The 25011-nt window shown below is 41.9% G+C and overlaps 1 pseudogene; it reads left to right on the forward strand.

Annotated features, from left to right (window-relative positions):
* LOC146614102 (dynein axonemal heavy chain 6-like) overlaps positions 1–22160 on the forward strand; it is a 53422-nt pseudogene extending 31262 nt beyond the window's left edge.
* Positions 22161–25011: the final 2851 nt, after the last annotated feature.

Consider the following 25011-nt stretch of genomic DNA (forward strand, 5'->3'; position numbering starts at 1 on the left):
TTTACAACATTAGGAATTTGCTGCGGTGCTTCAGTGCAAACAATAAGAATTAAAGTGCTATGTAGAAAGAAAGATATGTGCATGAGATATACATGAGATATATACATGAGAATAAGAATTAAGAGTGCTACGTAGAAAGATATATACATGAGTGCAGGTGGTGATCAGTGCCAGACATGAAATGATGCAGTGACACAGCGTAGGGTCATGTGTTAGTGGCGGGGACAGTCATGTGGTTATTGTTCATGTGTCCAACAGCAGAGGGGAAGAAACTGTTCTTGTGGCGAGAGGTTCTGGTGCGAATGGACCGGAGCCTCCTGCCTGAGGGGAGCAGGTCAAACAGACTGTGTCCAGGGTGAGAAGGGTCAGCTGAGATCCGGGCTGCACGCCGCAGTGTCCTGGAGGTGTACAGGTCCTGCAGAGATGGGAGTCTGCAGCCAATCACCTTCTCAGCAGAGCGCACAACACGCTGCAGTCTCTGTTTGTCCCTGATAGTGGCTCCAGCGTACCACACGGTGATGGAGGAGGTGAGGATGGACTCGATGATTGCAGTGTAGAACTGCATCATCGTCCGTGTTGGCAGGTTGAATTTCTTCAGCTGCCTCAGGAAGTACATCCTCTGCTGGGCTTTCTTGATGACGGAGGTGATGGTGGGCTCCCACTTCAGGTCCTGGGTGATGGTGGTACCCAGGAAGCGGAATGAGTCCACAGAGGTGATGGGGGTGTCAGTCAGGATGATGGGGGGGAGTGGGGCTGTGTGCTTCCTGAAGTCCACAATAATCTCCACTGTCTTCTGGGCATTCAGCACCAGGTTGTTGTGGCTGCACCAGGACACCAGACGTTCAACCTCCCTCCTGTAGGCAGACTCATCCCCGTCAGAGATGAGCCCAATGATGGTGGTGTCATCTGCGAACTTGATTAGCTTGACAGACTGGTGGGTGGAGGTGCAGCAGTTGGTGTACAGGGAGAAGAGCAGAGGAGAAAGAACACAGCCCTGAGGGGAGCCGGTGCTGATGGTCCGGGAGTCTGAGACATTCTTCCCCAGCCTCACGTGCTGCTTCCTGTCCGTCAGGAAGTCAGTGATCCACCGGCAGATGGGATCAGGCACATTCATCTGGGAAAGCTTGCCTCGGAGATGGTCTGGAAGGATGGTGTTGAAGGCAGAGCTGAAGTCCACAAACAGGATCCTGGCGTAGGTTCCTGGGGAGTCCAGATGCTGCAGGATGAAGTGTAGGGCCATGTTGATGGCGTCGTCTACAGACCTGTTGGCTCTATATGCAAACTGCAGGGGGTCCAGGAGGGGGGCCGTGAGGGTCTTGAGATGGGAGAGAACTAGGCGCTCAAATGACTTCATGACCACAGATGTCAGAGCCACGGGTCTGTAGTCATTTAGTCCAGTGATCCTAGGTTTCTTGGGGACAGGGATTATGGTAGAGGACTTGAAGCAGGCAGGCACATGACATGCCTGCAGTGAGGAGTTGAAGATGCCAGAAAACACTGGGGCCAGCTCGTTTGCACAGTGTCTGAGGGTGGCAGGAGACACACCGTCTGGGCCGGGAGCTTTCCGAGCATTCAGATTCTTAAACTGCTTCCTCACATCTGCTTCATGAATATGAAGAGTTGTGGTCGGAGGAGGTGGTGTGAAATCCTCTTTTGTGTGGGGTGAGGAGGGGGGTGTTGTAGGTGAACAGTTTGAAGGTGGTGATGGCTCTATGGAGGGGGGAGAGGTGAGGAGATGCTCGTATTAGCGTGACATACATGTGGCACGAAGGTGTGGTGCACCTCCAGCGCTTGCAGGAAGATGACAAGGTACCTTGTCTTCATCATTCCAAAGGCACGCTCTATGACAGAGCGTGCCCTGGAGTGATGTGCGTTAAAGCGCTGGGCTCCCACACTGTGGACTGGCCTCTTGTAGGGGGTGATGAGGGGGAGTGGATGTTGGAGACATGGGTACCCTCCATCTGCAAGGATAAAATGCCCTGGGGGAGGGTAACGGGCCTGTCGGTACAGTGGGCTGTGGCGGAGGACCCTGGAGGCATGCACTGACCCCGGCTAGCCCACATGTGTATCGACAAAGCGGCCCTGATGGTCACATACCGCCTGCAGGATTATGGACGGGTACAACTTCCTGTTCCTGTAGCACTGACCCTCAGGGCCGCTGGGGGGCTTGATGCGGACATGGCAGCAGCACCAGCAGCCTTCACAAAGGCCCTGTGGCCTGCCAGCTGTGCAAACCCATTGGACATGGCATCTAGGTCTTCTGGGGTCCGTGGGAGGTGGATGACCTGGTGGCGCGTGGCCACCACCACCTCTGTGACCCTGTGCACGATGCGGTGGACAGTGGAACGAGGTATTGTAAACACCCTGGACACAACCCTGTAGGCTGCTCCACTCGCCAGCCAGAAGAGGAACAAAATTTTTCACCAGACCTGGCATGTGTGCAAAATTTCATGAGTTTTTGAGCATGTTAAAGCCCTCAAAAAGGCAATTCATTTCAATGAAAAATAATAATAATAATAATTGTAGATAACCTGCTGTTAGTTTGGTATTTTGTCCTAATCCGCTTGCCGTACCTCCGTGTAGGTGTGTGTATGTTTTGAGTGGTATAGGCGCCATTCCGTTATTGAATCCAAGCATGTAAGTTCTCTGCTGCTGTGCTGGTTAATAAAACCACGTTAACTGAGATTACTGCTTCATCATTATCATACTGGTGAACATACAACATGGTGTCAGAAGCGACAAAACACGTACTTCGTAGTTGACGGTATTTTTTCCCCGTCTCAAGTCTATTTTGTGGGTGCATTTTTTGTATCTGGACTGCAGACAACATGGCGCAAGGATTCAGGAGGCCCGACCCGCTTGTTTTCGATGGTAATGTTGCTGAAAATTGGCGCATTTTTGAGCAAGAGTATGACATTTTTATAGCGGCGGCACACTCTGACAAGCCAGCGCGCACACAAGCCTACATATTGCTCATCTTAGCAGGTCCCGAAGCTATAGAACGGGAGTGGTCTTTTGTTTACGCGCCAGAAGTGAGAGAGCCCGGCGATGGAGGACGAGTCCTCATTCCTGCAGAATCGGAGGAGGATCCTGAGTGCCTCAAAAAGAAATTCAGAGAAATGTCCAGCCCACAAACCAACGTCATGATGGAAAGACACAAGTTCAACACGCGGAATCAGAGGACGAGACTGTTGAATCCTATGTAAGTGATTTACGGATTAAAGCAAAAAGCTGCAGATTTGGTGATCTGAGTGAAGAACTAATAAGAGACTAGTTTGTGGCATCAACAATGACAATTTAAGGAAAGTGCTACTACGTGATAGTGATTTAACGCTAGCAAAAGCCATATCTGTCTGCCAGATTCATGAAATGACTGAAGAGCATAATAAAACACTTGCTTTTCCTCAACAATCTGCATCAAATGTTGATGTGCTCCAGCCCACATTTACAAGAAAGCACAGAGGAGATAAAATGAAAATACAAGGAGACAGGTCTGAAACACAGCATGTCACTAACTGTACTAACTGTGGGGGCGCTCATGCTGCAAAAAAGAGCAAATGTCCAGCTTTTGGGCAGCAGTGTCATGCATGCAAAAAGTGGAATCATTTTAAGAAACGGTGCAGAGCTGTTCAGCCTACCCAAAACGTAGCAAGACACAGAAAGTCAGTTCATCATGTGGAACCAGACCAAGCTGATGACAGCGGAGATGACACATTCTACGTTGATGGAGTAAATCTGCAATATGCAATCCATGCGACTGATGTGCATGTGGAACACAAAGAGGAAGTTTTTGTCACCGTGCAGATTAATGGGATTCCTGTTGAGATGAAGGTGGACACAGGTGCTAAATGTAATGTGCTTCCCAAGAAAACGGTTAACATTATAAGAGCAGATAAACAAATGAAAGCACACCCTAAGTCCGTTAACCTAGTAGCATTTGGAGGCAGCAAGTTTCAAACCTCAGGTGTAATTAAGCTGCAGTGTTTTCTGCATGGACAGTCACATGTGCTATCATTCTTTGTTATTAATGAAGATGTTCAGCCAATACTTGGACTATGTGCATGCAGAGAAATGGGAGTTGTATCATTCAGCAATGACGTCCACCAATTGAGCATGTCTGCAGATGACCTGTCACAACAGCTTATCACAGAATACAGCAACTTATTTTCTGATGAGCTTGGAAGGTTGCCAGTCACCTATCGCATGACACTGAACCCAGATGTGAAACCAGTTGTTCGCCCAGCACATCGCATCCCTTTGGCCATGAAAGACAGGGTCAAGGCAGAGCTGGTCAGGATGGAGAAATTAGGCGTCATTACTCCCGTCTCAGAGCCGACAGACTGGGTGTCTTCTATGGTAGCCACCAACAAGAAAGGCAAAGATGAAATCAGGATATGCATAAATCCTCGAGATTTAAACACTGCTCTGAAAAGACCACACCATCCCATGCGCACAGTAGAAGAAGTGGCTGCAATAATGTCAAATGCTACTGTGTTCTCTGTTTTGGATGCTAAGAACTCTTTTTGGCAGGTGTCATTGGATCAGAAATCATCCATGCTAACCACCTTCAGCACTTGCTTTGGTCGTTACAGGTTCCTCAGAATGCCTTTTGGTCTTAACGCTGCTAGCGAGGTGTTTCAGCGAGCCATGGAGCAGATATTCGCTGGATATCCATGTGCCATCATTGTTGATGATATACTCATCGGCGGAAGAACCATGAAAGAACATGACAACAACCTGAGAAAAGCCCTTGATCGTGCCAGAGAAGTAAACCTGCGACTAAACCCATTAAAGTGCAAATTCCGGCTGAATCAGGTCAGTTATGTCGGACACATTTTCACAAGCGAGGGGCTTAAAGCAGACCCTTCCAAAACAGCCGCAATCAAAGAGATGCCAGTTCCAACAGATGTCCAAGCCCTGCAGAGGTTCCTGGGGATGGTCAATTATCTTGGAAAATTCATTCCAAACTTCAGCCATCTGTCAGCTCCTCTGCGACAGCTCACACACAAGGACAGCGAGTGGATGTGGGACACACAGCATCAGACTGCGTTCGAAGCACTTAAAGAGCACATGTCTAATCCACCTGTTCTGTCATATTATGATGTCAGCAAACCTGTGACACTAACGTGCGATGCATCACAGTATGGTCTTGGTGCAGCTTGCTTACAGGAAGGGCGACCTGTGGCATATGCTTCACGTGCTCTGACAGACACTGAAACCAGATATGCTCAGATAGAAAAGGAGCTGCTGGCTGTTGTTTTCACAAAGTTTCATGACTACATTTATGGCAAGCCTGTGGTCGTAGAAACAGACCATCAGCCACTGGTCACCATACTAAAGAAACCTATTCACGCTGCACCAGCCAGATTACAGAGGATGTTGTTAAGGCTCCAAAAATACAACATCACCCTCACATATAAATGTGGAAAACACATGTATCTGGCTGACACACTGTCTCGTGCTCCCGACAGCTCCACTTTCCAGCAGCCTGAAGAAGAGGACAACTTTTTGTTCAATATCTCTTGACATGAACGGCCAGAAGATGATCCCCCGTGCTCTCCGCTTGGTAGCTTCTACTGTATAGCTCTGTGTAAATAATCATTCTGTACATTCGATAATCTTTAATCCTACAACTGTTTACAACTTGCATAGTTCCCATTTCTGTATAGCTGTATATCTCAGATTCTGTAAAGTTATTTATTTCATATTCTGTATAGTTTTTCATATTTATATCCTGTTCATATCCTGTACATAGCTTGTACTCACTACAGCCTGTACATACTTATAGTTATAGAATATTCACAACATACTTCATACCGTGTACATTATAACATACCATAATAGACCCATTTCTGTAATATACTCACATATCTATATTATTGCTAATATATATTGTAATATATCTATATCACTAAAGCACTTCTGGATGGATGCAAACTGCATTTCGTTGCCCTGTACCTGTGCATGTGCAATGACAATAAAGTTGAATTCTATTCTATTCTAATTCTAACTTTGATGTCATGACGGTGAGCTGCATCTCTTCTTCACGCCTGGAGGAACTTAAAGGACACACAGCTGAGGATGAGACACTGCAAGCGCTCAGCTCGTTCATCAAACATGGTTGGCCACAGCAACTCCACAACCTTCCCACGGCGGTTCATCCATATTTTCCTTTCAGGGATGAGCTGATTGTGGATGATGGCATCATTCTTAAAGGTTCCAAAGCCGTGATCCCAAAATCCCTGCAAGGAGACTACATCACCATCATGCACAGAGGACATCCCGGCGTAGAAGCTACCAAGCGGAGAGCACGGGGGATCGTCTTCTGGCCGTTCATGTCAAGAGATATTGAACAAACAGTTACTTCCTGCTCGGTGTGTAACAGCACTAAACCTCATCAACAAAAAGAGCCCCTTCATCTGCATGAAGTTCCAGAGCTTCCTTGGTCAACTGTGGCTACAGATATCTTTGAGTGGCACTGTCAGCACTATTTAGTAGTAGTCGACTCATACTCAGGCTGGTTTGAGATTGACCTGCTAAAGGATTTGACATCAGCGACAGTCATCAAGAAGCTGAAAAGACACTTCTCAGTTCATGGTGCTCCACACACTCTGATCTCAGACAATGGCAGGCAGTTTACAAGCCAGCGTTTCAAAGACTTCGCTTCACAGTGGGACTTTCAACATGTCACCAGCAGTCCAGAGTATCCTCAATCCAATGGGCTTGCTGAGAGAGCAGTGCGCAGTGCTAAACAGCTGATGGAGAAATCACACAGAGATGGCACTGATGTATTTCTCAACCTGCTGAACCTCAGGAATGTTCCACGTGATGTGAACCTGGGTTCCTCTGCAGAACGACTTCTATCCAGACAGACTCGAACTACGCTCCCAATCACAACCAAACTGCTCGAACCACAACACCGTGAATCTGAGAGAGTGAAAGCCCAACTACTCAACAAGAGACTGACTCAGAAGGTCTGTTATGACAGATCCAGCCGACCACTTCCACCTCTCAACGAAGGACAAGTAGTGAGGTTACAGACCCCACAGGGTTATGACCGCACAGGTGTGGAGAAGGAACTTTGTAAAGAACCTAGATCCTACCTGGTACAGTCGGATGGAAACACTTACAGGAGAAATCGCAGACACATATTGCCTGTGTCTGAGCCTGTCACTGTTCAGAAAGACACTGATCATCATCATTATGATGGACTGCAGGTTGTGGGTGAAAACAATGATGTAGAACAGTTTAAAGAGAGCACTCATGTTGAGAGCTCTTCTGATGTTTTGCATTCTCCAAGACCTTCCAAGAGTGATGGTGTTTACAGGACACGCTTTGGTCGTGTGTGCAAACCAAATCCAAGATATAGGGATTAATTGGGTACTAGTTAAAACACAGAACATTTTCAGGTTTGATGTTTGAGCCAACAGTAACTGATGTCAATGCTTCAAGTTAAATTCTGTTTGAGGTGATTTTCAGTAGTAATCATATTTAACTTTATACAGCAAAATGATATTTTTGTCATGTTTATTTCTTCCATCTGGTTGCAAATTTAAATGTTCCTAAGGGTCAGCGTATGTCACCTTTTATGCTGTGATTATTATTATTCAGTATGCATTAAACTTTATATCCGGTTGGGGATGTGCTAAAGAAGGGGGATGTAGATAACCTGCTGTTAGTTTGGTATTTTGTCCTAATCCGCTTGCCGTACCTCCGTGTAGGTGTGTGTATGTTTTGAGTGGTATAGGCGCCATTCCGTTATTGAATCCAAGCATGTATGTTCTCTGCTGCTGTGCTGGTTAATAAAACCACGTTAACTGAGATTACTGCTTCATCATTATCATACTGGTGAACATACAACAACAATAATAATAATAATAATAAACAGAGCAGATACAATAGGGCCTTCGCACTCTCAGTGCTCGGGCCCTAATAATAGTAGTTTGATTGGATACGCTAAAAAAATGGTTGGAGAGGTCCCTCCAACATGGCTCGCAAAAATGTCTTTGTTTTGTTCACCAGGCTGTGACATCTGAGTCATAGACATATATAGCTAGCTGGGTTTTTTATTTTTATTTTTAATAGTCAGTAGCTTCTGTCTTCTGTAAGCCAAGTAGTGGAAGGTTTTTAGGATCATCTCTGCTTTTTGTGGATGATGCCGTCAATTTGACTGCACCAAGCAATAATCTGCAACTTGCACTGGGACAGTTCAGCCATGTGGTTCTCTGCCAGAAAAGGGTGGATTGTCCTCTTCAGTTTGAGAATGAGTTGCTTCCTCAAATGAACAAGTTCAAGTTTAAGACTGCAGATACAAGCAGTGGAAATGAGCTGTCTTATAAAGGGTGTCTAAGCTCAGTCTCAGACATAGGATGAGGAGTTTGGGAGGGGCTCAGAGTAGAGCCACTACTCATCCACATCCAGGAGGCCTTCTGGACACCTCTTACATGAAGGGCATGTCCAAAGGTCATGCTGGGTCATATCCAGAAGACATGTTCCCAAACCAGTATTTCACTTCGATATCTGCTTGGAAGTGTTGGGGTAGTGGCTGGGAAGAGGGAGGTCTGGGCACCTGTCTAAACTGTTGTCCCTGTGATCCTGGACTAGACAGGTTGTTGCAAATGAATGAATAAAGTTTATAAAGGCATCAAAATGGTGATTTTTCTGTGTTTTTCAGGGTCGAGGCTATCTCACTGGGGCAAGGCCAGGGACCTATAGCGGAGAAGATGATCCATTCAGCGCTGACAAGTGGCAACTGGGTCTTCTTGCAAAACTGCCATCTGGCTGTGTCTTGGATGTTAGCCATGGAGGAGCTCATTAAGACCTTCGCTGAGCCTGGTACTATTTTTAAATTGAGCTCATAAATTTGTGTTTATTTCAGCCTTCTGTGCTAACATTTGATGATGCTTATGAGGGCGTATGGAAAAAATAGTTTTCAATTAGAATAATTACCACATTTGCTTCAAACTGGGAAATCCCAGTGGTAGTAATGTTAGTGTTTGTGGATGGGGATACCCAAGAAAGAAATGCTGGGCTATGGTTTAGTTTCAGTTTAGTTACACTTTGCTAGTATTCAGTTAGAACCCATTTGACCGTCAAGAAAACGTACTTTAGTTCTTCATTGTGCAGACTCAACAATGCTTAAAGCATTCCTCAGAGGTTTTGGTCCACATTAACACGATAGTGTCACACAGTTGTTGCAGATTTGTTGATCGCATTATAGCCACTAGATAATGGGTACGCTGTGGTCATAAAGGGATGAACATTGTTAGCAGCAATGCTCAGGGACACTATCACATCTAAATAAGTTCCTTCATATTTCAAACGTTATTAGACATAATTTGTCATTTACAGGTGCATTTCTAATCTCTGAGAAACAGAAACGAGTAAATTGTGGTATTGTATGCTTTGTTTTTTCAAAGTGTTTGTATTATTGATAAAAAATACTGCAGACTCCTTTAAGGACTTTTTTATGAATATGCAAATAATTTTCTTATCTGTTTCTCTGCAGACACATCCGTCCATGAGAACTTCCGTCTATTTCTCAGTTCCATGCTGACCAAAGTATTTCCTGTTACAGTGCTCCAGAACTGCGTTAAGGTAGTCACACAGAGACCCAAACACTGTAATACTATATAAAAAAGCTATAGATGATCAAAAATACTGTTTTTAAAAAAGAACTTGTCTATACTGGTGGATTGAACAAGAGTGAAACATAAAAATGACTTTGGTAATTACGAGTACTGTTTATGTAGGGTAGCTGTGGCATAAACCTTACATTAGTTAAGCACTGCCTTTGTAAATATGGGTCGAAATCTTTGACGTCAGTTAAACGTACATTAACTACCAGCACTTGATTTATCGTCATCATGACCATGACTATCTTGAAGAGTCGTTGGGATTGTATGTGGGGTTTGTATGTGCACTCGAGGACTGCCTGGACAACAAGGAGGAGACGCTGAACCAAAAGGTTTTCAGGATTACTGGTAGTCTTCTCAGTAGGTCTCTGTGATGTCATTGCCAGGTGACTAACGAGCCTCCTAAAGGCCTGCGAGCCAACATGCGACGAGCCTTCACAGAGATCACCAGCAGTTTCTTTGAACACCGCATTTTGGGACGCCAGTGGAGGAAGATTGTCTTTGGAATCTGCTTTTTCCATGCAATCATCCAGGTTACATACACTCTTTCTCAGTATTTTACATGTAAAGTGCCTCATTACTTTGTTTTCTTGGATGTGTTTTACTTTGTGTGTGGTCGTACAGTACTTCTCTGCCTGTGTGTCTCATGTTTAGGAGCAGAAGAAGTTTGGTCCCCTGGGCTGGAACATCCGCTACGAATTCAATGACAGTGACAGAGAATGTGCTCTGCTCAACCTCAACCTGTACTGCAAAGATGGCACCATCCCTTGGGATGCTCTGGTCTACATCACTGGTAGGAAGCAAATATCAACAGAAATGTTCTTGTATCTAAATTCAACAAGGTAATAAGTTAGGGACTGTTTGTGTAGCATCTTATTTCCCATATGTAAGCATGTCTTATTTGTATTTTGACATTTTATATTAATAGAAAGCCTTTTCACAAAACAAACATGATTGCATGTCCTTGAACCTAAACATGCAGCTGTTTCATAAAAATAAAAGTGTGGGAAGGATAATAGGACACTTTAAACCAGCGGTCAGCAACCTTAAACACCCAAACAACCATTTGGACCGGGTTTCTACGGAAAAGGAAACACTGGGAGCCACAATACTTTTTGACATCTAAAATGAAGTTAATTATTGTTTTTTTTTACCTCTATGCTTCGTATAAACAACTCTAGTGTGTTACTTATGAAATCCATGAAGTGCTATGGAGAAAATTTAATTTTATTTATGTAATGAACACATTGTCAACCCTTAAAAAATAATAACTAAAAAGACACCAGTTGAAGGTGTCTTTAAAATGAATTAAAAAGCTGAACTTAAATTATCCATGTAGCAAACAAAAACAGTGAGCCGTCATCCTTATATCGCCTTCTGGGCTTTGGGAGTGTAGCGGAGCTACCGGCTTCCACAAGTGTGACGCTTATTTTGAGCGACGAAAAATAATAAAATATAACTTTATTATTCAGGATCACAATAATCTTCCAATTTAGAACTACAAGTTTTAAAAAAAAGAACTAGCACAAATAAAATAAACTTCAGTTAAACTTAATTTATTTTTCCAAACCATGCAGAGCCGCAATATAAGGACTAAAGAGCCGCAGGTTGCCGACCCCTGATTCAGATCATTCAGCTTTATATAAAAGAAAAAGGGACGATTTTTTCCCCCGTGTTTTCTGTTCTGTAATAGATTTCTCTTTTTAGTATTTCATCTTTAAATTGAATGACCTGGATCCAACTTCTTTCAAAATTATCTGTATAGGAACGGGTATTACACATATCTATGTAAATATTCTATATGCATATTTTTTTAGTTTAAAGTTGTTGCTGTTTTTTCCGTAACTTTTTTATTTTTCTGATTCTGAGTGAGATTTTGACCAACTGAAACTAGAACAGGGTCTGGTCTTTAAAAGCAATATCTCCTGCATTCATAAACAAAGAAAGCCATGAAATATCTCAAATCCTACTGTGTCTTTTTTCTCTTCAGGTGAGATCACATATGGAGGCAGAGTGACGGGTGCCTGGGACCAACGGTGCCTAAGGACAACCCTCAAAGGCTTTTTTTCTCCAGAAGCTCTGCAGCCTGGCTACACCTACTCCCCCTCAGGTATTGTTCTTTCTGCCCTCTTTTGTATGTGTGTGTGTACATGTGTATGTAAGCACACGTATGCACAGTGCACGCTCACATGCTATATATCTCAGTTAATGGGTTTCTCCCTGTAAGGTGTTTACTACGCTCCAGAGTCAGATGAACTTGAACAATATAAGAAGTATATTAAGAATCTTCCAATCATTGATGATCCTGAGGTCTTTGGTATGCATGAGAATGCCAACTTGGCTTTTCAGGTGAGGAACAATACTGTAACAATACCAGGACATTACAAGCAAATGTCTCTGTCTCTATTTTATACCAGACTGCCAGTTGTCCTCTTAAATATAAATGACAGCAAGTTCTTATTTATACGTAGTTTTTCAAAATCTGTTAATTTCTTCAGTCCACAGCAATTATGAGAAATGGCTTGTGGTCGTTTTAGTGATTTAAAGTTATGTTTGTCATGCAGTTTATGAGCTTTGGGAGTGCTATGATAAAATATCAATATATGAGTGTGTGTGTGTGTGTTTGCCTCTGCAGCGTCAAGAAACTATAACTCTGATCAATACCATACTGGATGTTAATCCTCGTTCTTCAGCACAACATGGAGCTAAGAGTAACGATGACAGAGTCTGCGAGCTCGCCGAGCTAATTCTAGCCAAACTGCCCGGTACGCTGACCCCACATGGATTCACCTGCACATCGATCTCAGTTACTGCTGAGACTTTGCATTATTGCGCTCACTCTTTTTCCCCATGTTTCATTGGTTTGTGTTGTCTTTTATCTCTCTGTGAACTTGTCTTTCTTTTGGAGTGCAGAGCGACTGGACATGGAAGAAGCAACTGACACACTGTTTATCAAAGACACCAATGGGCACCTGATCTCCCTCACAACTGTTTTGGGCCAAGAAGCAGACCGATTCAACAACTTGCTTAAAGTTCTCAGGGTGACGTAAAAACCACACACCTTTAATTGGTGGAGATCATCTCATGACCACTTCAGGAGTTGTTTTCTTTGGATTGTAGTTTATTTACGTGATCTTAGAGGAAAATTCAAAAAGAAAAAAACCTAAACAATCAAAAATATGCGTTCTGTGTAGTTTCAGAAATAACATTTTTAGGAATCTGTCGTTACTGTGATGTGTTATTCTCACTTTCTTTTTCGTAGATGTCTCTTATCACTCTGCAAAAGGCAATAGCAGGTCTCGTTGTGATGTCAGAGGAAATGGACCGAATCTACACAAGCTTTCTGAACAACCAGGTCCCCGCCCACTGGGCGAACTCTGCCTACCCTTCCCTCAAACCGCTGTCTTCTTTATCCAGGTTTGCACACAGATATTAACAAAAACACACACGTTTTCAAGTTCAGTCCAGTGGAATTATAGAAGTTTGTGTGAAATGTGTCTTTATAAAGCGAACATAAATTATGTGGGGAAATTGGATTAGAATAGAAGTCTTTTTCTAGCTCAGGTCTGGCATATTGGCTGTATTTTATTGTGTTACGATCCAATGTTGTCAGTGTTTTGTGTTAGGCGTGACTGTTATGTGTTTCCTGTTTTACTTTGAAGGTCTGTCTTATCTCAGTGTGTTCAGTTTACGCTTCCTTGTCTCATCAGTTCTGATTTGCCCCAGCTGTGTTTCCCTCCTGTTGTCCATTCCGATTGCTCCCTCTATGTATTTAAGCCCTGTGTTTCAGTTTGTCATGGGTTGTGATCATTGTGGTGTTGGTATCTTAGTTTTTGTAAATAGCTGTAAATAGATTTATAAAGTAGTAATTGAGTATTTTTTCCACCTTGTATATATTGTTCACTGCAGCAGCCAGGTAGGCGTGAGAAGCCATTTTTGTTGATTAAGTTTTCTCCTGTTTTTCATGCAGCGAGTTAGGTAAGAGAATTGTCTTTTGTTTGGTTTTCATTTTTGGGTAGGAAAGCGTAGGGACCATTAGGGAGTTTTGTTTGTTATTTTTGGCACTGCTCACTGCTGAAGCAAATAAATGGCTGCTTAGCATTTTAAAAGATACTATTGTTTGGGTTCTTGTTTTGGGTGGAGTGTGGTGGGCCAATGTTTTGTTGCGTTCAAGACACGCCTAGACTTAGGACGTAACATAAATGGGGGCTCGTCCATTCGCTGGAGGGTCCGAGGGTGGGACCGCTTCAGCATTCCATCTGTCTTCGCTGGAGGGTCCGAGGGGCCCGTCTGGCCTTCGTCCGTCTTCGCTGGGGGGTCCGATGGACCGCTTCAGCCTTCTGTCTTCGCTGGAGGGTCCGAGGGACCGCTTCAGCCTTCCGTCGTCGCTGGAGGGTCCGAGGGGCCGTCTGGCCCGTCCTCCGTCAAATGCACACATTTGATTTGTGTGTTATCTCATTAGGTTGGAAAAATGTAATAACACATGTACATTCTGAGTTCACCTTCCTGCACATCCTGGTTTAGTGTTTGGTTCATTTCCCCTGATTGAAGCTGCTCTTCCTTAAGTCTGCTCTGAACATGTGTATCGTACAGTCACTATAATTCACTTAAACAAGCATAAACGGGGTAAAGTCCTATTAGTTTATACAGCAGTGGATAAACACTGAGTCACACTCCACATGCTGATTATCTTAGGAAACAGAATCCAATGTAAACTGATTCACTGGGTCAATTCAGGTCCCGTCAGTAATAGGATGCCTGTAATGCAATATATCGAATAAAAGAAGAAAATTGTTATTTAAAGATACATATATTTTAATTGCGTCTCTGCTTCTCTTTTCCTCTCTTGCAAGACTTGGATCACACGTGGTCAGCCCAAATCACTTTGGATCTCCGGGTTCTTCTTCCCTCAAGGCTTTCTTACTGGTAACACACTGAAACATGCTGTTTTTTAATGAACACTAACAGTAAGGCAAACTTTTAGAGCTGAGCTTGAGGACTACAATGATCACTCTGACTACTCTTTCAAGTATACAGTGTAAAAATAAATGAATTAAGTTTAAAAGAGAGCTATTAATTAAATGTGTGTTTATTGGTAGATTTAGCTAAACAGCACAGTGACTTGTTTCAATGCTCTTGTGTCTTTGATGGCCTGTAGGAGTGTTGCAGAATCATGCCCGGCGTTACAGTCTGCCTATTGAGGAGCTTAATTTCCGCTTCAGCGTGGTGCCGGCGTACAGGGATGAGGAAGCAGTCTGTGAGGCTCTACGCACTCTTCCCATTGGTGCAAAACTGAACATGGATGAGGAGGTACTGTAAGAGGAGCAGTGCTCTTAGTAATGCTTTCAGTAGTGCTTAAAAAAAGGGCACAAACATTCTTTTCTCCAGCCCTTCAAATATTAGCAGTACTTTAAGATGCTATTTTTCTGGCTAATAGCAGGAGAGCTAATGTGGAAGAGCAGATCAACAATCTCAAGATGCAATCTAAAATACTACATCAGTTTGGTTTTTATGTGCAATATTTTATTCAAACTTCTTACATTTTCACACAAAATCAGTTATGTAGCGAACCCCCCGAATGAAGGATGACACTTTACTGATGACGTTTTGAAGGTTTAATGGCAGTAAACCATCAATCTCACCGTAAGAGCTGGGGATGTATACATAGAAACAGCGTGTAAGCAAAATAATCCACACTCTTACAATCGTAAACCTTATAACATGAAGTTCGTTTCAACGTAACATTTAACAAATGTAGCGACTGTCACAAAAACATCTAAACGTCTCCTTATTTACATCATAACCATACCTTGTGCCTCTATCAAGGGGGCTGCTAATGACAAAAGAAATCACCATAGGCTCCGTTAAGCCATCACTTTTCTAAACTCCCGCGACTGCTGCTGAAAACTGCACCAAAAACAGTTTTACAGGAAATCGTCCCATCAAAATAAAAGCTTCTACACACGGACAGGAAGTTGGTAGTAGAAAACAGGAATGAGTGCCAAAATAAGGTGCAAGGAAAGGCATTCAGGGTTATTTACACTCCCACCAAAATTACGAATAATTGGTTTACATAAGAACCAAAATGAATAATTTTCCCAAACAAAATAACCCATGTAGGAGTTACCTTAGGAACTTTCTAACAACAATAAAAGTTTTTGTACTGGACGCTCAACAACTGATAGTTTAGTAGAGCGTTGACCTTTATTATTGAGTCTCTTTTCTCCAAGTGAGATCTTTACCCTTCGCACAAGTCCATCTTTTCCACTGACAGTCTCTACAACTCTTGCAAGTCTCCATTCCCCTCTGGGTGCCAGTTCATCCATTTCCAACACAACATCACCTACTTTTAGATTCCTCTTTGGTGAGTGCCACTTTTGCCTTGAAATGATGTTGTGAATGTATTCTTGTCTCCAGCGGCTCCAGAACTGCTCTGCAAGGAACTGCACGCGGCGCCACCTCTTCTTGCTGTACAGGTCCTCATTTGAAAAGGCACCAGGTGGGGGCAACGGTGCATTGGATTTCATGTGCAGCAGATGATTGGGTGTGAGCGGTTCTAGGCTGTTGGGGCTGTTCAAGTTATCTATAGTCAGAGGTCTGCTATTGACTATAGCCATGGCTTCGTAGAATAACGTCCGTAATGAAGCATCATTGAGTCTGTCATGAGCCAGTGACAGAGTGGTATTCAGCACACTTCTGACAGTCTTTATCTGACGTTCCCACACTCCCCCTGTATGACTAGCATGGGGTGCGTTCATCACAAAGTCACATTGTTTTTCAGTCAAGTATGTATTTAGTCTCTGAGTGTCTAGCTCATTTAAAGCTGCTTTAAACTCATTCTGAGCACCAACAAAGTTCGTTCCCTGGTCACATTGGATGTGTCGAACTGCACCTCTGATTGAAATGAAACATCTTAATGCATTAATAAATGCATCAGTAGACAAGTCCTCTAAGAACTCGATGTGAATGGCACGAGAACAAAAGCAAGTAAGTAGGAGTCTGTACCGTTTGTGTTGTTTTCTTCCCTCTGTTGTAACAAATGGACCAAAATAGTCCATGCTGCAGTGTGTGAAGGGAGGAGAGGGCTCTAAGCGATGTGGAGGTAGGTCACTCATCCTCTGACCCTCTGGAGCTTTGCGGAGTCTGCGGCAGATCACACATTGTCGGATGAATGAGGCAACTGTTTTACTCATTCCAGGAATCCAGTAGCCACTGGATCTGATTTCATTTATGGTGAATCCCTTTCCTTGGTGTTTTACTTTGTTATGAAAGTGAGATATTATGAGTTTGGCTGCACAATGTTCTTTTGGGATCACGATCGGGTGTTTGAAGGTGTCACTCGTTGCATGCTGGAGTCTCCCTCCCACCTTGAGGAGACCATCTGTATCCATGAAAATGTCCAGTTTAAACAGTTTGTTATGATGTGGGAGCTGTTCTCCTTTCTTCAGCTGTTTTATTTCCTGTTCATACGCTTGACTTTGTACATGTCGAATGATCACAAGTTCAGCATTTTTCTGCTCACTCACTGTAGCTGATGCATTTGACTTGATGTGTCTAGCCCTTCTTATGAGACGTGCTACAGCCTTAATTGCTTTGGACCAGGAGGAGAACTTACTTAGACATTCAGCAAGACTTACAGTGTCTGTGACTTTAGTTAACATTGTCTGTACTTTTCTGACTTCTGGATCTCCTATGGTCAGATCCAGCTCGACAGGTTGTGCTGTGGGCAGTTCATTTTTGTAGTTCTCATTCTTGTTCAACCTTCTCCTTAAGTGTTCCAGTCTGATCTCTGCAAGCCTTCTGTTGTCTGGTAAGTTTGGCCTTTGCTTGAATGGAAGAGGCATCTCACAGTGTCCTTGTTCGTTTTTCTTTATCCCTTCCTTAAGTTTTTCCAGAAAAACGAGATCCTCTTGTGAGACCGTTTTGTCACGTGCCTTTGTAATCCGATTGAAGAACATTGATCATGTCCATTGGTGTTACAGCAGGCATTTCCTTTATCATGACTCTATGGCACAGACTTGTTTCAGTTTCATTTGACTCTGATGAGCCACCAACAATGCTCCACCCTAGGTCTGTCTGTATGGCAAATGGCTCATTGTCTTTTCCGAGTAGAACCTGTTTTGGAGCTAGAGTTCTGGGACAGTTAAATCCAATGAGTAGTCCAACATCACAACTCAGGAGAGGGGGTATCTGATCAGTGATCTCTGACAGATGGGGCCATTGCCTTGCAGTTTCATTTGTGGGTATGTTGTCATAGTTAAATGGGATGTAGTCCTTTGTGTAGGAGGGTGGAAGGTCGATGTGAACATCTGAATTATAACCTCTCACACGTAACCCTGCTACTCTCTGACTTTTGACTGTCATGTGAACTCCCAGCATCGTGGTTAGTTTTAGCTTAACTGGATGGGATGCTGCTTGTAACTGGTTAGTTACCTCCTCACTGACAAATGTGTTGTCACTTTGTGTGTCTAATAAAGCGTACACAAGCTGCTCTTTAGATGGACTCTGAGTAGTGGAAACCCACACAGGAACAATCATGGAGGTACTACCTGATTGACCCACCTTAGTAACATTCAGAGCTGTGGCTGCCATGGTATCATTTTCTGTGGTTGAAGCGATGTTTGTAGAGCTCTGAGGCCTTTCATTTGCCATGTGACTCTCATTGTGCAAACAGGTGGGGTGTCGTCCTTTGCAAGTGTCACATTTGTGGCGATGACGACAGTCTCTGGCATTGAGGCCCACCTTTAAGCACCCGTAGCACAGTTTATTTTCCTTCACAAATGTCCGTTTGTGGTCTAGTGACTTCTCTGAGAAGCTTGGGCACTTTGACAACTGATGACTTTCATCTTTGCAGAACATGCAGGCCACCTTTAACCTTGTGTCATTTGACTTAGTTTTTTCTCCTTGTACTGTGGCTTGTGTAGTAAAGACTTGAGTCACAGATCTGTTTGGTTTGGTCTCCCTTATGTATCTTTTCTCCAAGGATGAGCTGCACGAATAGAGTGCATATGAAGAAGTCACAGGATTACATGCAATTTCTGCCTCGAGTGCTACAAACTCTGCAAAATCCTTGAAAGAGGGAAAATCTTTGCCTTTCATGAGAGCAACTGTGACTTGACGATTCCAACGCGTTGCAAGCCATTCTGGAATCTTATGCAATAACTTTTGGTTTTCCTCACAGTCACTTAGTATCTCTAAGCCCTTTACATGTGGTGTTGCTTGCAGACAAGTTGTGAGAAAATCAGAAAAGGCCCGTAGACCTTCTGCATCTTTTGAGTGGATTTTAGGCCACTTTGACAGTTTGTCTCTGAATGCCTTTTGAACAACAAATGGCTGACCGTAGCGTTGGTCAAGTCTTTTCCATGCATCTTTGTATGCCTCTTCATCACTGCGGTAGAACGTGCCCTCAAGACACTTAAGAGCAGGAACAGTGATATACCTTTTTAACAAATGCAGTTTTTCAGCTGGAGATATACCTTTGTGGCCCACCAGTGAGATGAAGGAAGCCTTCCATTCGATGTAGGTGATGGGATCTCCGCTGAACACGATGGGCACAGGCACTGGAATTCTGCTTACTGCTATGCTGTCTTGAATAGCTTTAGCCAGCTGCAATACGTCTGTGGGAGGCGATGGAGTGACAATTTGTGAGTGCAGTTGTTGTAGAGGATTATTGACAGGGATAGATGCATATTGTTCCACATGTGGGTGATATGAACCTGTAGAGAGCTCTGAGGCTGGTTGTGCAAAGCTTTGGTTGATAACAGACATCCCATTGCTCTGTAACATTAACTGACTGTCCATATCAACTTTAAACTCTTTGTCATAAATCTCTAATTTTGCACGTGCTGCTTGCCTTTCCTTTTCTGCCTGTAAACGCTCTAGTTCAGACCTTTGTGCATCCAATTCCCTCCTGTGTTTCTCTTCCATTTCTCTTATTTTTTGTTTTATTTCCTCTTGTGTGATTTTATACTGAGCTTCTTTTGCAGCTAATTCTGCAGCAGCATCGATTATTTTGGCTGCAATGCTTGCTTCAGATTGGTAACTTGACTGTGATGCAGTACCAAATATGGACTTAGCATGTTCATAAGCTAAGAGCTGATGAAGGCGCTGCCTTTCTCTATCTGCATCATACTCATCTATAGCTGCTAAACGCTCAGATATGATTTTCATAATGTCCTTTGTCACTGATTCACAAGAGTCCATTTTGCGCCTTATGACATGGGATGGTTCATTACGCTCTCTATATTCACTGTATGCTTTTGTCATATCATTTACTGTCCTTTCAATATCATCAGCCATTTCTGCTAACCGTGAATCTGATAAATCATTTTTCAGGTCTTCTCTGTATACTCTGACCTGGCCTTTCCAATGTTCATAAATGGTTAGCAGTTTCTTCTCTCTTTTATTCTGTTCATCCCTTTGATATAAGAGCATTTTCTCCATGGGCACACTGAGCCGTTCTGATCGCCTTGGGAACGTTTCATTAGCTGTTTCATCAGCTTCGCATGTTAATTCCTTTCGTTGTTCCTTTTCGTTTAACTGACCTCCTTCTATATTTTCCATTTTGAGAGCAATTGCTTGTTACCGGACCGTTGCTGTAGCTTGCTGCTCCGTGCCGTGCCGTTACCGTTCCGATCGCAGGAAGCTCTCGCTCTCGCTGCTCCCGGAGGTAAGCTCTTACTGTAGCGAACCCCCCGAATGAAGGATGACACTTTACTGATGACGTTTTGAAGGTTTAATGGCAGTAAACCATCAATCTCACCGTAAGAGCTGGGGATGTATACATAGAAACAGCGTGTAAGCAAAATAATCCACACTCTTACAATCGTAAACCTTATAACATGAAGTTCGTTTCAACGTAACATTTAACAAATGTAGCGACTGTCACAAAAACATCTAAACGTCTCCTTATTTACATCATAACCATACCTTGTGCCTGTATCAAGGGGGCTGCTAATGACAAAAGAAATCACCATAGGCTCCGTTAAGCCATCACTTTTCTAAACTCCCGCGACTGCTGCTGAAAACTGCGCCAAAAACAGTTTTACAGGAAATCGTCCCATCAAAATAAAAGCTTCTACACACGGACAGGAAGTTGGTAGTAGAAAACAGGAATGAGTGCCAAAATAAGGTGCAAGGGAAGGCATTCAGGGTTATTTACAAGTTATGTTATCAATTATGTTTTTAAATTGTGTTTGCATGATTTCAGTTAGTCCTTGGAAGCAAAACAAACCTATAGGTTTGTTTTGCTTCCAAGGACTAAGGATTTATCTTCAGCCCGCTATCCTTTAACCATTAATATGACCTCTAGCTTGTTTTGTTTTTAGGCAAGCATTTGAAATGGTCAATGTAAAATGTGAATTAGAAAGTTGTAGGAAGCTGAGATGATGACCTATTTGATATATGTCTCTAATTCTTGTATTCATTGATTAATGTTTTTGTGACATTACTTTATCCTGAATCTCTAAATCTGATCTGATGGTCTCAAAGTTAGCACCACAGAGCAAATGTATCCTAAATGATCAAATTAAATCTGTTATCCATTATTTTTGATTGGACTACATACTGATTTCTTTAGTAAGGTTGTGTTATACTTGACTCCGGTGTGAATCTGGAGGGCGGTACAGCCACCAGTATTGTTTTCTTTTTTAAAATACTGAGTTTATTTCCTGATGAGATATCAGATTGATGCCCTCCTAAGCGTCATAAATAGTGAATATCAACCCCAACTTGCCAACGCTTCTTTAAATCTCTGTTCATGAAAATGAAATCCTTAAAGAATAAAAAGCTCTGGATACATCTGATCAAAGCAAAGCCACATGTTCTTTGTTTTCTTTTCTGCCTTTGCAGGTATAGAAACCACCATTTTTTCTGAAAAGGCACAACCTGCAAAAAGAAAGCCTTTGTATTTACTTTGTTTCAAGAGTTTGTCAGTAAAAAGGTAATTCCTTTAATATGGTTACTTGTTAAAACAGTTACCTGAGCCACAGGACGGTGTACTTGTTCACGGCATGTTCATGGATGCCTGTCGCTGGGACGATGTCGGCATGGTGATTGATGACGCGCTGCCTCGGGTTAGGAACGCCATGCTGCCGGTGGTGCACTTTGAGCCACAGCAGAACTACGTCCCAGAGCCCGACCTCTACCACGCTCCTCTGTACAAGACCTCAGCCAGAGCTGGCACTCTGTCCACCACAGGTACACACCTGATGTATCCAAAGTCACTCCCTGGAAACCTTTTTACATTTAAAGTCATGACACATTTTATACTATCATAAGGCCAAGAGTTCGTTTTTGGGCATTGCTGGGAGTTTTGGTGGGATACAGCGCCCGTCCCTGTTACCAACATATAATGTCAAAAAAAGAAAAAAGGATGTTTGCTCAGATTGTTTCCTCACCCTTCATGTCTCTCTCCCTTCAGGTCACTCAACTAATTTTGTGGTGACAGTAATGCTTCCCTCCCAGCGACACAGCGACTACTGGATATCCAAAGCCTCCGCACTCCTGTGCCAGTTGGATGATTAAATGTTTATTCCAGTGCAAAGCAGAATTTTGAATGGCACCAAAACATTTGCACAAACTTGAATTAATTTTGTGTACAACACAGACCGTAATAAAAATTTCACTCTAACTGATGTTTCTGCGTCCTTCATCTCGCACATGTGTTTGACTACATTTATTTATATAACAAACTCTTTAGAAAGGAGACGTCCCATTTTCACAGTGGAAGCACTACACTGCCTTACACTGCTTCATTTCATCTGTCAGTTAACAAGTCACAAGAAGCAGAGGTAGCAAAGGTAGATGAGTTTAAATACCTGGTGTCAGCCATCACTATCCAAGGCAGCACACGGTGAACAAGAGAGGCAAGGTGGAGTGGGTGGAGACGAGTGACAGAAGGATAACTGTAAAAGTGAAAGGAAATTTTTTTAAGTTGATGGCTTCGTGAAAACAAGAAAAGCAATGTTTTAGAAAAACTAAGAATTCTATTTTTTTTATTTAGGCATTTATTAGACAAATAAGGCAAATATACCCAAATTTGAAGCAGGAAACTATACGGTGGCCCATAAAGACAAAGCATGTACAAACTCCAAGACACTTACAAATTCCAAATAGCACGCACAAACTCCAAAACACGTACAAAATCCAAAACACATGCAAACTCCAAAACACGTACAAACTCCAAAACACATGCAAAATCCATAACACGTACAAAATACAAAACACATGCAAACACCAAGACACGTGCAAAATACAAAACACGTACAAACTCCAAAACACATGCAAAATACAAAACACGTACAAAATTCAAAACACGTGCAAACTCCAAAACACATACAAAATACAAAACACATGCAAAATACAAAACACGTACAAAATCCAAAACACATGCAAACTCTAAAACACATACAAAATCCAAAACACATGCAAACTCCAAAACACATACCAAATCCAAAACACATGCAAACTCCAAAACACATGCAAAATACAAAACACATGCAAAATACAAAACACGTACAAACTCCAAAACACATGCAAACTCCAAAACACATACAAAATACAAAACACATGCAAAATACAAAAACACGTACAAAATACAAAACACGTACAAAATACAAAACACGTGCAAACTCTAAAACACGTACAAAATACAAAACACGTGCAAACTCCAAAACACGTACAAAATCCAAAACACATGCAAAATACAAAACACGTACAAAATACAAAACACATACAAAATACAAAACACATGCAAAATACAAAACACGTACAAAATGCAAAACACATGCAAAATACAACACACGTACAAAATCCAAAACACGTGCAAAATACAAAACACGTGCAAACTCTAAAACACGTACAGAATACAAAACACGTGCAAACTCTAAAACACATACAAAATACAAAACACATGCAAAATACAAAACACATGCAAAATACAAAACACATGCAAAATACAAAACACATGCAAAATCCAAAACACGTACAAAATCCAAAACACATGCAAACTCCAAAACACGTACAAAATCCAAAACACGTGCAAAATCCAAAACACATGCAAACTCTAAAACACATACAAAATCCAAAACACATGCAAAATACAAAACACGTACAAAATACAAAACACGTACAAAATACAAAACACGTACAAAATACAAAACACGTACAAAATACAAAACACGTACAAAATACAAAACACGTGCAAACTCTAAAACACATACAAAATACAAAACACATGCAAAATACAAAACACATGCAAAATACAAAACACGTACAAAATTCAAAACGCATGCAAACTCCAAAACACATACAAAATCCAAAACACATACAAAATCCAAAACACATACAAAATCCAAAACACGTACAAAATACAAAACACATGCAAACTCCAAAACACATACAAAATCCAAAACACATGCAAAATCCAAAACACATGCAAAATCCAAAACACATGCAAACTCCAAAACACGTACAAAATCCAAAACACGTGCAAAATCCAAAACACATGCAAACTCTAAAACACATACAAAATCCAAAACACTTGCAAAATACAAAACACGTACAAAATACAAAACACGTACAAAATACAAAACACGTACAAAATACAAAACACATACAAAATACAAAACACGTACAAAATACAAAACACATGCAAACTCTAAAACACGTACAAAATACAAAACACGTACAAAATACAAAACACATGCAAACTCTAAAACACATACAAAATACAAAACACATACAAAATCCAAAACACATGCAAAATACAAAACACGTACAAAATACAAAACACGTACAAAATACAAAACACGTACAAAATACAAAACACATACAAAATACAAAACACGTACAAAATACAAAACACATGCAAACTCTAAAACACATACAAAATACAAAACACATACAAAATCCAAAACACATGCAAAATACAAAACACATGCAAAATACAAAACACGTACAAAATACAAAACACGTACAAAATACAAAACACGTACAAAATACAAAACACGTACAAAATACAAAACACATGCAAACTCTAAAACACATACAAAATACAAAACACATGCAAAATACAAAACACGTACAAAATACAAAACACGTACAAAATACAAAACACATACAAAATACAAAACACGTACAAAATCCAAAACACGTGCAAACTCTAAAACACGTACAGAATACAAAACACGTGCAAACTCTAAAACACATACAAAATCCAAAACACATGCAAAATACAAAACACGTACAAAATACAAAACACGTACAAAATACAAAACACATACAAAATACAAAACACGTACAAAATACAAAACACATGCAAACTCCAAAACACGTACAAAATCCAAAACACGTGCAAAATCCAAAACACATGCAA

The sequence above is a fragment of the Diplotaxodon limnothrissa genome, linkage group LG18 (genome assembly GCF_057381915.1).
Source record: "Diplotaxodon limnothrissa isolate DT_005_m linkage group LG18, D_limnothrissa_male_GT1.1, whole genome shotgun sequence".
Taxonomy (NCBI): domain Eukaryota; kingdom Metazoa; phylum Chordata; class Actinopteri; order Cichliformes; family Cichlidae; genus Diplotaxodon; species Diplotaxodon limnothrissa.